A 12,327-nucleotide genomic window follows, 5' to 3' on the forward strand; every position below is an offset into this window, starting at 1 on the left:
CAGATGTAAACAGAACTGTGTGCAGTAGTGATCAGATGTAAACTGATCAGATGTAAACAGAACTATGTGTAGTAGTGATCAGATGTAAACAGAACTGTGTGCAGTAGTGATCAGATGTAAACAGAACTGTGTGCAGTAGTGATCAGATGTAAACAGAACTGTGTGCAGTAGTGATCAGATGTAAACAGAACTATGTGCAGTAGTGATCAGATGTAAACTGATCAGATGTAAACAGAACTATGTGTAGTAGTGATCAGATGTAAACAGAACTGTGTGCAGTAGTGATCAGATGTAAACAGAACTGTGTAGTAGTGACCAGATGTAAACAGATGTAAACAGAACTGTGTGTAGTAGTGACCATATGTAAACAGAACTATGTGTAGTAGTGATCAGATGTAAACAGATGTAAACAGAACTGTGTGTAGTAGTGATCAGATGTAAACAGATGTAAACAGAACTGTGTGTAGTAGTGATCAGATGTAAACAGATGTAAACAGAACTGTGTGTAGTAGTGATCAGATGTAAACAGATGTAAACAGAACTGTGTGTAGTAGTGATCAGATGTAAACAGATGTAAACAGAACTGTGTGTAGTAGTGACCAGATGTAAACAGAACTATGTGTAGTAGTGATCAGATGTAAACAGAACTATGTGTAGTAGTGATCAGATGTAAACAGAACTGTGTGCAGTAGTGACCAGATGTAAACAGAACTATGTGTAGTAGTGATCAGATGTAAACAGAACTATGTGCAGTAGTGATCAGATGTAAACAGAACTGTGTGCAGTAGTGATCAGATGTAAACAGATGTAAACAGATGTAAACAGAACTATGTGTAGTAGTGATCAGATGTAAACAGATGTAAACAGAACTGTGTGTAGTAGTGATCAGATGTAAACAGATGTAAACAGAACTATGTGTAGTAGTGATCAGATGTAAACAGATGTAAACAGAACTATGTGTAGTAGTGACCAGATGTAAACAGAACTATGTGTAGTAGTGACCAGATGTAAACAGAACTGTGTGCAGTAAACGAGAAATAAATATATAACTACAGAGCAATGTGCAAGTAGGCAAATACTAAGTTAATAAGGTGCATGGCGAAAAGTGGAACAACAGAACTAATATAAACAATATAACTGTAAAGGTAAATATGAGATAAATAAAGTGACCATAGTGCGATGATGGATAAGAAACAACAGGAATAAAGTAACCAGAACTGTATGAATACTGCCAATTGTTCTCAATAGATTCATTTTGTTTAGTCAAAACTGTCTCTACCCTTTTCCATATTTTTTTTTTGCTTAAAGGCTTTATATGAGATTTTTCAAACTTAAATATAATAGAAATCAAGTATACCCTCTGAAAATAACTCTGTGAGTCATGACTGTCTACAATGGGTGTAACACCCGAGTCCCACTGTCTGTGATGTTTTCAGAGTCCTATCTTCAGTTTGTTTACATCGTTGGGACGGCAGCTGGCTCCTCCCCTCGCGTATAAAGTTGTTTAATTCTTCTAACATTCTTTAGAAAAGAATATCAACAATACTTTTCTTCTTCCCTTTAGTGTTCAGACACGTCTATCCCCAATTATCACATCTTACAAACTTTGGTAATACAGAGCATTTATAGCTCTTACCAATTTGTCATTTGACTGGCTGCTACATTTCTGACGGCATCCAAAGGCAGCAATTCTCTGTTTACCCATGGGCTGTGCAAACACAATTTCTCCCGAGGGCGACAGACTCTGGGGGTCACTACCGCAGATTCCAAGGAAATTCTCAAGAAGTAAAGACAGTGATAAGGAGTCAGTTGATTGATCAGTGACGGTGTTGATCACTTAGCAGCTCAATAGCCTCTATATAATAAAAAAACACAACTGTCTTTCTCTCTTGGCCCTCAGACGTAAAAAGACAGAAACAATGTAAAAACCTACTTCTTTTTTTCAATTATTTTATTTTAATTCATTTTACCCCAAACAATAGACACAATGCAGACAAGACAGTACCAGCAGCAGTGACATATATCTTTAACCCGTCTTACAACAGCACTGTACTGACAATCACACCCCCCCCCCCCCCGTCCCGAGCCCAGTGCAAAGCAACATCTAGATGTCATCAAATTCATGTAGAGACAAGAATAATAATAATAATAATAGTAATAATAATAATAATGATAAAAATACTGAGCTAATGATGAAAGAAAGAAAAAATAAATAAACAAAAACATTCACACACAACAACAACAATTAAAAAAAACAACAACTACAACAACAACAAAAAAAAAAGCAACAAAAAAAAGATTTAAAAAAATAACCTACTTCTATTCATATTATCACACAACTTCAGGTTTGCAAAATACATAATTGTGTCAAAAATGAAACACCTCATTAGGGTTTTCTTATACTTAAATAATCTATATTGGCTTTAGGTATAAGGGGACCTTACTTTAAACTAATGCAGAAGTGCTCCCTTTATCTGAAGTCAAAGAAGAGACTGCCCGTCTTGTTTTGTCTTCTTTAGTTGATGACTGGTTTTATTCCAGTTCACCTCTACTACTAGTCATAGCCCTCTACTGGGCTCCAGTATATGAGAGTTTTTTTCTGGTTTTAATTAAAGCCCACCAGATGGCAGCACAAAATAACAACAGAGCCCTGTAGATTTTCTTCCCTATAGAGATCAAATTCAGCTAGTTAGGCCCTTATGATCTGTCACATGATTCAGGTGATATAACGTGCAGTAACTGATATCTGTGTTTATTTAAAATAGGTTAGCTTCATAGTAATATGTTAGATAACGTTACACCGTTATAAAGGAAGTATTCGCACATCCAACTATCTCATTAAGCGTACAGGACATCAAACCATCACATCTAATAAACTGGTGAAGCCGAGCAACAGCAGTGGGCAGGATTTTCTCTTTTCGATGAGACAACGTTACACCAGCATGCCCATCAAGTGTTGATGCAGTTTTGCTTTATCTTGATTTCCATTTAATGCTAAAAGACTTCTCCAGGTTTGGTTTCTCCAAATAAAGCTAAATGAATCTTTAAAAAGTATTCACATTTGAGAGGAGTGGGTTGAACTTTACACAGAGAAAAAGTACTGGTTGCGATTGTGTTAAACTGGCTTACGACACACTTTTGTTTTACACTCTTGGATCAGATGAGCTACTACTAACCGTGCATTTTTCATGAATGATCATTGTTGCTGATTTTAAACCCTGCCACTCTTGTGCCTTTAATCAACATGGGCTGACGTGCTATACTAACATTCTCTATTAGCTGTTTGTTGAGCAACAGGGCTCAGTAAACAGAGACATGTGTGTCGCCGGTGTGAAAGCAAACATGAGAACATCCATTACCAGTTGTCATGTAAACAGTCAAACACTGCTACTTTAACCTGTGAAACCGCCATGAATGAATGCTGAGGGTTGCTGATGCAATTCCTGCAACAGTATTGGTTATTTTTCCTCTAAGACAACCGATGGTTTCTTTTACGCTCTTCCATTCTGACAAATACATTTAAAACTGTACAGCTAAGCACATGTGGGTCTGGAGTCACTGTGCAATACAATGCAGGGATATAGATTCATTTATTATGAATAACCAGGTACAACTTTTCTTAACAATTCAGTAAATAATTAAAATGTGATCACATTGACCATCTGAATATTTGTCAATACTTTATAACTTAAACTCCCTCATAGTGAGCCTCCTGTAGTGATCAGAGAATTTCAGGTAAAAGGGCAGAATATGAAAAGCTTTTTTTTTTGTTGGCCTGATTCTGTTCTAACTTAGGCAAACAAACAATGTGAGACCACAGGTCGTATCGATGTAGATAAGGAGGAGCCAGTTCGTAGAGACATTTTTTTTTTGTGCAACAGCCTGTGAGTGTCTGCAGGCAAACAAAGATGGCCACTCAGCAGCTGCAGCCTATGAGCATGAACATGTCACAGCTAGCAACAAGTAGCCTGCAGAGCAATGGTTGAAGTTTCCAGCTTTAGCCTGATCACATGCATGCATAAAAATACATTTGCCATAATTAAATAGAGTTTACATGAAGTAGGCCTCGCTGATTTTTTTTCTTCTCTTTATATGATGAATAGGATACTTGTAGCTGGTTAATGTGAGATCCTGTGACACTATTAACATGAAGCATGTATGAGGGCAATATGGTACGTATTTACCTCTTTACGAAATCCTAAAGTCCTAAAACAATAAAAATTGTACACATGCTCGGCTATTCAGATCACTTGAACATGCATATCCCCTTTCTTATGTTTTGAGCAGCACTAACTTGCTCAACCGGTTTGAAAAACTGCCTCCACTGAAATAAATATAAACATTTCCCTGTTGAAACCCTTCCAACTAGTCAGTCAATATAAGGATGTGTTTCACCTCCCTTGAAGGAGCTATCTGGACCTGTAATGTAGTCTACTTGTTGAGCGCTCCTGTTGCTAGGCTGAGGATCTTTTTATAGAAATCTTCCACTGCAGTGAGCATGCGCTGTAGTGTCCAACATGTCATTGGTCAATGGCGGGGGGTGGAGTGCATACCACAGCCTCCATGGACTTTGAATACAGGCTGGGAGTAGATGAAGTTTTCCAAGTTTGGTGTTCCCTGTTTGACTTCTAATTTTACTCAATCAAACGTGTAACAAATAATCTCCGTAACCACCGTTATTTTAAGTCATTCTGCCACAAACAGGGGAAGTGCTTTCTGTCAAGACTCATACACAGCAACAGTGTGGAGTGTCACTGATTCAGAGGAACCCCAATGAAGTCGCTCTCCCTTTCAGATTTAGGTTATAATTAACATATAACCTGTCACATAAAAACTTTCCAAACAAAACATTCAATGCCTGCTATAGCCTACTTCATCAATGAGGAACTAAGTCTATTGTTTCAACTATGTTGTAGCCTGAATGTCAGATAATAAATATGTAGTTGTTCATTAATTAACACAGTTGCACTGGCATTAATCACCAAAAAGCCCAAAAGCAAGTCAATATTTCTAAGTTAATACAGTTTTTACACAGCTACAACTTGTGTTTTAGAGTATTTTTCTCTCCGCTATGGCTTATAAGCGTAGACTATATATAATATAGGCTATGTACAGTCTATACTCATAAGTAGACTAAGTAGGCCTGTATAAGTATGGAAGGAGATTTGACAAGTGGCTAGATAAAATGTGCTTTTTCCATTTTCCCTCAACACACAAAGACGAATCGCCCAAAAATACCGTAGCATAGGTACTGGGATACACAAATTAAACTATTTTCTGATCATTTATTTTGTCATTTCCTGAAGAAAAGGCATGCGGGCCCCCATCAACCCTCAACGTGGCCCTCGGGCCAATTTTTACATATCAATTAATTGGAAAAATGAAGGAAAACATGACAAAATCTGCCATGAAATCATGAAAACCAGAAATATGTGCATAATAATATTTCATCGCTGGTATATGTTGAGTTAAATTGGAGACATTATTGACTGTAATCATTTTTGTATCCTACAATTTGGCCCCCTGGCAGTGAGAATTAAATGAATTTGGCCCCCTGCTGTGACCAAAGTTGCCCATCCCTGGCCTAGGCTGAGTGTCACCGGGTATCTGTTGAGTAAATAACATTTAGGCTGCTAAATTCTGCCTTCATTAAATTGGCTGTGGCTATTTGTAGCATAACTATTTTTTTGACAACAGGAAAAAAAACAAAAGAAGCTAAATGTTTTTTTTAATTTTTTAATTTTTTTTTAATTAATGCTGCTCATTGTGTTGAACTTTGTAACTTTCTGAATGTTTTGTTGTTGGGTTTGGGGTTGTTTTCAGGTTCCGTCGGTGGCTGGAGAGGAAGTGGAGTTTGGCTTACGTTAGAGGAAAGTGGGCAGAGCCGCTGAAGGATATGAGCTCAGGCAGAGGCGGAGAGGAGGACACAACCAGCGAGAGGAGCGAGGCGTCCACAGCGAGAGAGAGATGAGGAAGGGCGGAACGATGCAGCCGAAAGAGCCACCAAAACGTCGAAAATCACCCCGAAAAGTGACACCGGCCGGGGCAGACGACGGGGGATAGACACGGCCTGGGCAATGGGTAAGAACTGACCAGTAATGATGCATTAGACGCCGTTAAAGACGACTCAGGGGTGCATGGCAAAATGGTGGAAAGAAGGACAGTTAGACGCAGTGTTGTGAAAATGGCCATGATCTGTTGTCTGCGAAGAATAAAGAAATCCACGGATTACATCTTGCACATAATTATGATTTAGTTGATGCATGTTTGCAAGCTCTGTATTCAGTTTACTTGGTTAGTATTTGGACTAGCAGATTTGTTTCATGTTAGGAGTTATTTCAACCTACGCATTTAAAATGTGCTTTGTCCTTGAAAGGGGCAAATGCCCTTGTCTGAATTTACTCGACGAAAACATAAAGAATTAACAAGTGTTTCGTTTTTTTTAATGTTGCATTGAGATTGATGCACGACAACACAACTATCTTGTGCAAAATTTCGATTATTTTCAGTTTAGTTGTTTTTTGGAGTCTTTCAACGATTTGTAAATAAAATAAATAAATTAAAAAGTCATTATTTTTCCACTAAAGCTTATGGCAGAGTGTTCAAACGTAGGAAAACCATGATTTAAGTTAGTGATAGATGCTCTATACTTATAATTTATTAATAGTTTATATAAATTGTGCTAAGTTGTTAAAATCCTTTAAATATGTCAATTAATTTACATTGTCTTCATTGTAGGCACTGGACATAAACAATAACTGATTTGTCTGTCAAATAAAGATTCTATATGTTATGAAAAGCAGACATATACATCGAAATACAAAATAGGGTGTTGGCTTTTAACCCTTTGAGGTACTGGCTGGAGAGTGAATTTAAATATGCACAATAATAATTGTCCATGTTAACTAACATTTGCTGGATAATAAAGAAAAACACAATTTAAAAAGGCTTCTCTACACGTATGTGGAGTTTTTAAAGATAACTCTACATATTGTATAAAACAAGATTTGAGAAACTTACTTCTGTTAGTATCATATTCTCTTAGACCATGTTGATTTAACCAGATTAGTGTGCAACCATTACACATTATATAACAGATTCCATACAATGTTTTATGGGAGAAGTTAAACTATATTGTTGAATTAGAAGGATTAGTAAAACCATGCAACAAAATGTTCTGTTAAAGCCTTTCTCTGTTGAATGTACCGCTGACGACAAATCCAGTTGCATTTTAGCCGCCACAATGAACAAGATCCAACCTTTTGCTAAATACATATGCATCATATTACGTATTCATTTAAATATCTTAATGAGCACTGGCACTTTCTTGTGAATAACTTTTCAAATGTTCAAAATTATACATTCCATTTATGTTCCATATTTCTGCCAAAGTTTAATTTTTGTTAGCTTTGATAACAACATGATCCAAATCTTTTTTTTTTTTCCGTATTTTGCAGGGATTCTTCTGATGTTCCCGAATTACTTAAAAGAAGACAAGAGGCCATCTGACCCGAGCTAAATGGTATGTTTTGACGATAATTTCAGGCTTCGTGTGTGTTTGTCAGTAGTACTAGCGTTTTTGTCTTTACTGCTTCTTACATGTAGCCAGTAGGGGGTGCTGTTGTCACATTTTTTTCCTGTTTCTATTTTAAAGGGTTGACATTTAGCCACGACCATGGCGTCGAGAATTAAAAGATCGGCTCATCTGCGCTGCAGCGGGGAATGTAAGTATTATTTCAAACTTGTTTAAATGACTACATTAAATGAACTTGCATGTTATCTGTGCCTTAATCTCTGCAATAGTGTCAAAATAACTATTGTTACTACACTAACATCTAAATAAAAAGCACATGAACATAGTACAGTTTAAACTGTTTGTGATTTAATAACCAAGAAATACTACTTATGCTATTTTCTTAAATAGCTTCTTCGCATTAAAGTAATATATTTTTAACCAAAGCAAGGACAGTAATTAAAACCTACAGGACATTTCATTGTTACTTTTAAATATGAATGTGTATAGAAATATTTATTTCAACTCATTGCGATAAAGGACATGTGTCCTCAGACCGCTCTATTTGCGCTAGCAGCGCACACAACCCGTGTTTCAGAGCGCTTCAAACAAGCGCTCATTGTTGCTAGGTTACGAAAGCCAACGTCTGCATCCCTCGGTAATGTCTGACAGATGTGTTGCACATAGATCCTTGTGTGTAATATTTGCCTCAATTCAAGGAAAAATTACTGTGTAAACATGAAAACATTGTAATGTAGTCATGTCCTGGTATTAGCAGCAGCTCTAGACCTGGACATTGTACCCTTGAAAAGACGAGTCAGACTAGCGTCTCCTTCGTCATTGTTGTTGACAAAGTCAATAAAGTATTGTCCTATCCTATCAGAAGTCCCGCCCCTCCTTGATTTTGATTGGGCAGTGAGTGACATGGGACATTGATGAGCGTCGGATTGTTCGTAAAGTTAAACTTCTCAGCTGCAGGCGATGTGAGCGCATTGTCAAAAATAAAAACCGCTAATGCGCCCAAACATTAGCTCAGGACAGTGAGCGCTGAAAACACAGAACTACGCTAGTTTTGTATTTAAAACAGGCATCACCAGTGCAAAGAATGCTGTCTGTAGACACAGCAGAACATTTGGACTCTTCAGTTGATCTGACTAGGGATGTGCGTGATTAGCAGACTAAGCAATTTAACGTGGTCGTCCTAGTTGTTTTAACTAACTTTTGAATAATTAATGCCCACAATGCTAAACATAGGTTGTGTGTAAGCTGTAATGCAGCCACCTGCCCTCAGCCGGGGCTGTAGCTCCAGTTAATGGCTACTATCATAGTGCTCTACTACCTTAATGTAAACCAGCACAGTGGATGGATGGCATCTCATGGTGATGAGTGGTATGGCAGTATTTTAATCTAGAAAATGGAGATAAAGTTCTAAGTAGGCTATCATAGGCTTTGTGATTTTTAACAGTTGACTAATCGACTAGACTGGATTTTAATTTGTGTTTAATCGACAGGAAAGTTAGTCCCCGGCTCAGACATAACAAATTATGACAGTTCAGCCTATTTCTGACACTTAAGGAAAACACAGGTTATGCCTAGAAGTTGTTCTAGAAGACAACCTTAGTCGTTGCAATCTGTTATTGTATAGTCAAAATGTTTGAATAACTGATGAAGTTTAATTCAAAGTTTTTTTAATTTCAAATTTTAAGGATACAGTGCATCCCAAAGGATGTCAAACCTCAAATTCTAGACACAAACAAACACTTGAGATTCATAATTATAGACTTTTTGGAAAACAACGTTCAATACAACCTTCACAAATTTACTACTTCAAATTGCCAGTGCCAAAAACAGTTAGTGGACACATGCCCTTATTTGGCACCCTGAATACTATAAATAACAAACCCCTCCCCCCTTACCAATCTTCCACAGTCTTTAAAAGCACACAGAATCCAAAATTAAACACTGTCCAATGCTTCACACCAACCACCTGCTTGTTCTGAAGCCATGCAACCATAAATAGACAACCATAGAAACACTTAACCCTCGCAACACGCAAGTGACAACCTCAGGAGCTGAGAAATGAGGCCTCCAAGGGAGCACGATAGGTTGGAATTCCTTAAATGGCCAGTTGACGTGGAGTCAAAAAGCCCTATTTTACAGAAGAAACAAACACTATTATCTTCTTTTTGAATACTTTATCCCAGAGGAGAAATCTACTAGACCTAACTTTAGTTGAGTTCAACAAGTAAACTTTTCATCTCAACTGTATTGACAAGCTCAGTAACTCTTGCTGACTTGGCCTGTGGACTGATAAACTAAGTGTACTGACATTAAGTTACATTCAACACGTTTTTACTTCTATTGCTGTCTGTCTTTGGTTTGACAACATTTACAACACTTAATTTGATAACTAATAAGTAATAGGTAAAGTAATAAGTAAATCATAAGTTAGCAAGCTGCCTGTATTGGGCAAGGATAATAGTAGGTTAATTATTGCTTATAGAGGTCATGAAAGCCATTTAACTAACTTAATCAGCAGCCTTCATATTAGATCATATACTTTGTCTTTTGTCTATATTGATGATTATTTATTGGGGCTATCAACGGTAACGCACACAATTTTTTTGAAACGCATGAATCAGATCCCACTATGTCCTTTTAAGGCGCATCGTAGCTAAGCCACCTTATAGCTAGAGAGGAAAAGAACAACACCACTTCGCCTTTTAATGGTTCAGTTCACTTTACAGAAGTCTGGGACACCTCAGTTGTCAAGTCATTTGCAAATGTTCTGTTCCCTTCAGCTACTTTCATTTACTTTTCAATTCTCAATAAGTTCCTTTTTTCCAAGGTTAACCTTCGATCTACCACAAATATAAACAGGTTCGCATCCCAACAGGATGTAGCCTACCCTTAGCTCAAGACAAAGACAATTCAAAATAAAAGCATAACAAAAACTATTTTAGTGGATTTGCCAACGTGATCAAAAATTCGATTGATTTTGAACAACGACATAAATTAAGAAATTCATTGCAACTTTTAAAGTCATTTTTTGACATTTCTGTTAACTTAACATAGTACTTTCTTGATGTGATCGGGTATTGCGATGAATTAGAGATTCTACAGTTGTAGAAAGGAGTCCTTCCAACAAAAGCACAATGTTAGAAGTCTTCCCTAACTAGCTTAAAGATAAAAAAAATATATATATATACAGTTTATCATAACATCATAATTTAAAGTACGATTTATGATTTTACAGTCAACAGGCAAGTCTTAGTTGCTGGAAAAAATATGCTACTCAGCACAAGGTTTCAACTCTTTACGGAGTAATGTACATTTGGTTTGCATGTATACATGCATGTTGCAAAAATCAGGATGCTACACTGAGCATGTACCAAAGGCATTGTTTTTTCGGCCTTGACAAGAAAAAAAAATAGAGGCTCATACAGAGTAGTTTCTGTCACAAAAAATCACATCTTGACCAATAACTGAAAATATTAAGACATGCATTAAGTTGCATTTTGAGTCAGATTCCTTTTAGTAAAACCTTGATTTGTTATGTTGGTTGCTGTATCCATCCTCCAATAGACTAACAAAACACTTTTCCACCCCAACACATTTTTGGTTTGAGGCATAACTAAATGCTCCCATTATTGTATGAAAGGGGCTTTATAAATAAAGCTTGATTGATAGGTATTATAACGTGTTTCTGTGTGGATCATATGTTTGTTTATCTGCTCATTATTCATGGCTCTTTATCTCTTTCACAGGGGATATGTGGACTTCTGGGATGGTTTTCAAGTTTGAGGAAAAGAAGACATCTCTGTAAGTTATTTACATTTAACTTGACTTTTTTTGTGTGCTGATTTAGTTCAATGTAATGAATAGAAATGTAACTTTTTTTTTTAATACATTGAGGAAACAGCCCTGATATTTTAAGATGGTTTTGCCCAATATTTCTCTAACATGAGCTGCTGGGACCTACTTTTAGCTCTTGAGGCTAGCAAATGACCAAATGTTAGCTCGTAATGAGCATAAACCGGGGATTTTACAAAAACCCAGCCAAAACCATATCATAATTACATTTATTTAACTGCAAGATTTTTTTATTTTTTTTAAATAGTAGGTGTTTAAAATGACCTATTGTTTTTATGGTTGTGTTAATAGTTATTGGATGCTATTATGTTGTCTATCTGCTGGTCTGTTGTGTGATTGCTTTGGTGAACCTGGTTATCATTTTCTCATTTCAAGCAATGAATCCCAACCTGCTTTCGGATTTTTAGCTTACATGCCAGTTTTTTGGGTCGGTTCAAGCCTAATTATCAATATTTTTAATATTACTGCTGTTGCACAATTGTTACGTTTTTTTGTTGCTAACTCATCATACCCCTAGTGGTGAGTTAATGAACTTCTTTGCAAATTGTTGAAGCCCTTAGTCAACTCAAATCTGAAAGCTGAAAACTTTGAACTCAGCAAACAATATCAGTCAAGACCCGTAAAGTAAACTGAAAGACCTTTCCTTGTAAGGATAGCTTGTTGTAATACTCACTGAATGACTTTGATATAACAGCCTAGTGCTGAATTAGTAAAGCCCTCCTTTAGTTTATGTCAGTATGATGACTTGTTATATCAATTTACAAGCGTAGCAACTTTGTTACATCCAAAGTCTCACAAAATGTTTGTAATGAGAAAAACGCCTGCACAGCGCAGTGCTAGCTAACGCAACTGGTTGCTAGCCATTAATTTGTCAGTCAAATTATCTTAGCATCGTTTAGCATCTTAAACTACTGGAAAGTGAATTATTCCTTTTTTCAGTT

The sequence above is a fragment of the Labrus mixtus genome, chromosome 4 (genome assembly GCF_963584025.1).
Source record: "Labrus mixtus chromosome 4, fLabMix1.1, whole genome shotgun sequence".
NCBI lineage: Eukaryota > Metazoa > Chordata > Actinopteri > Labriformes > Labridae > Labrus > Labrus mixtus.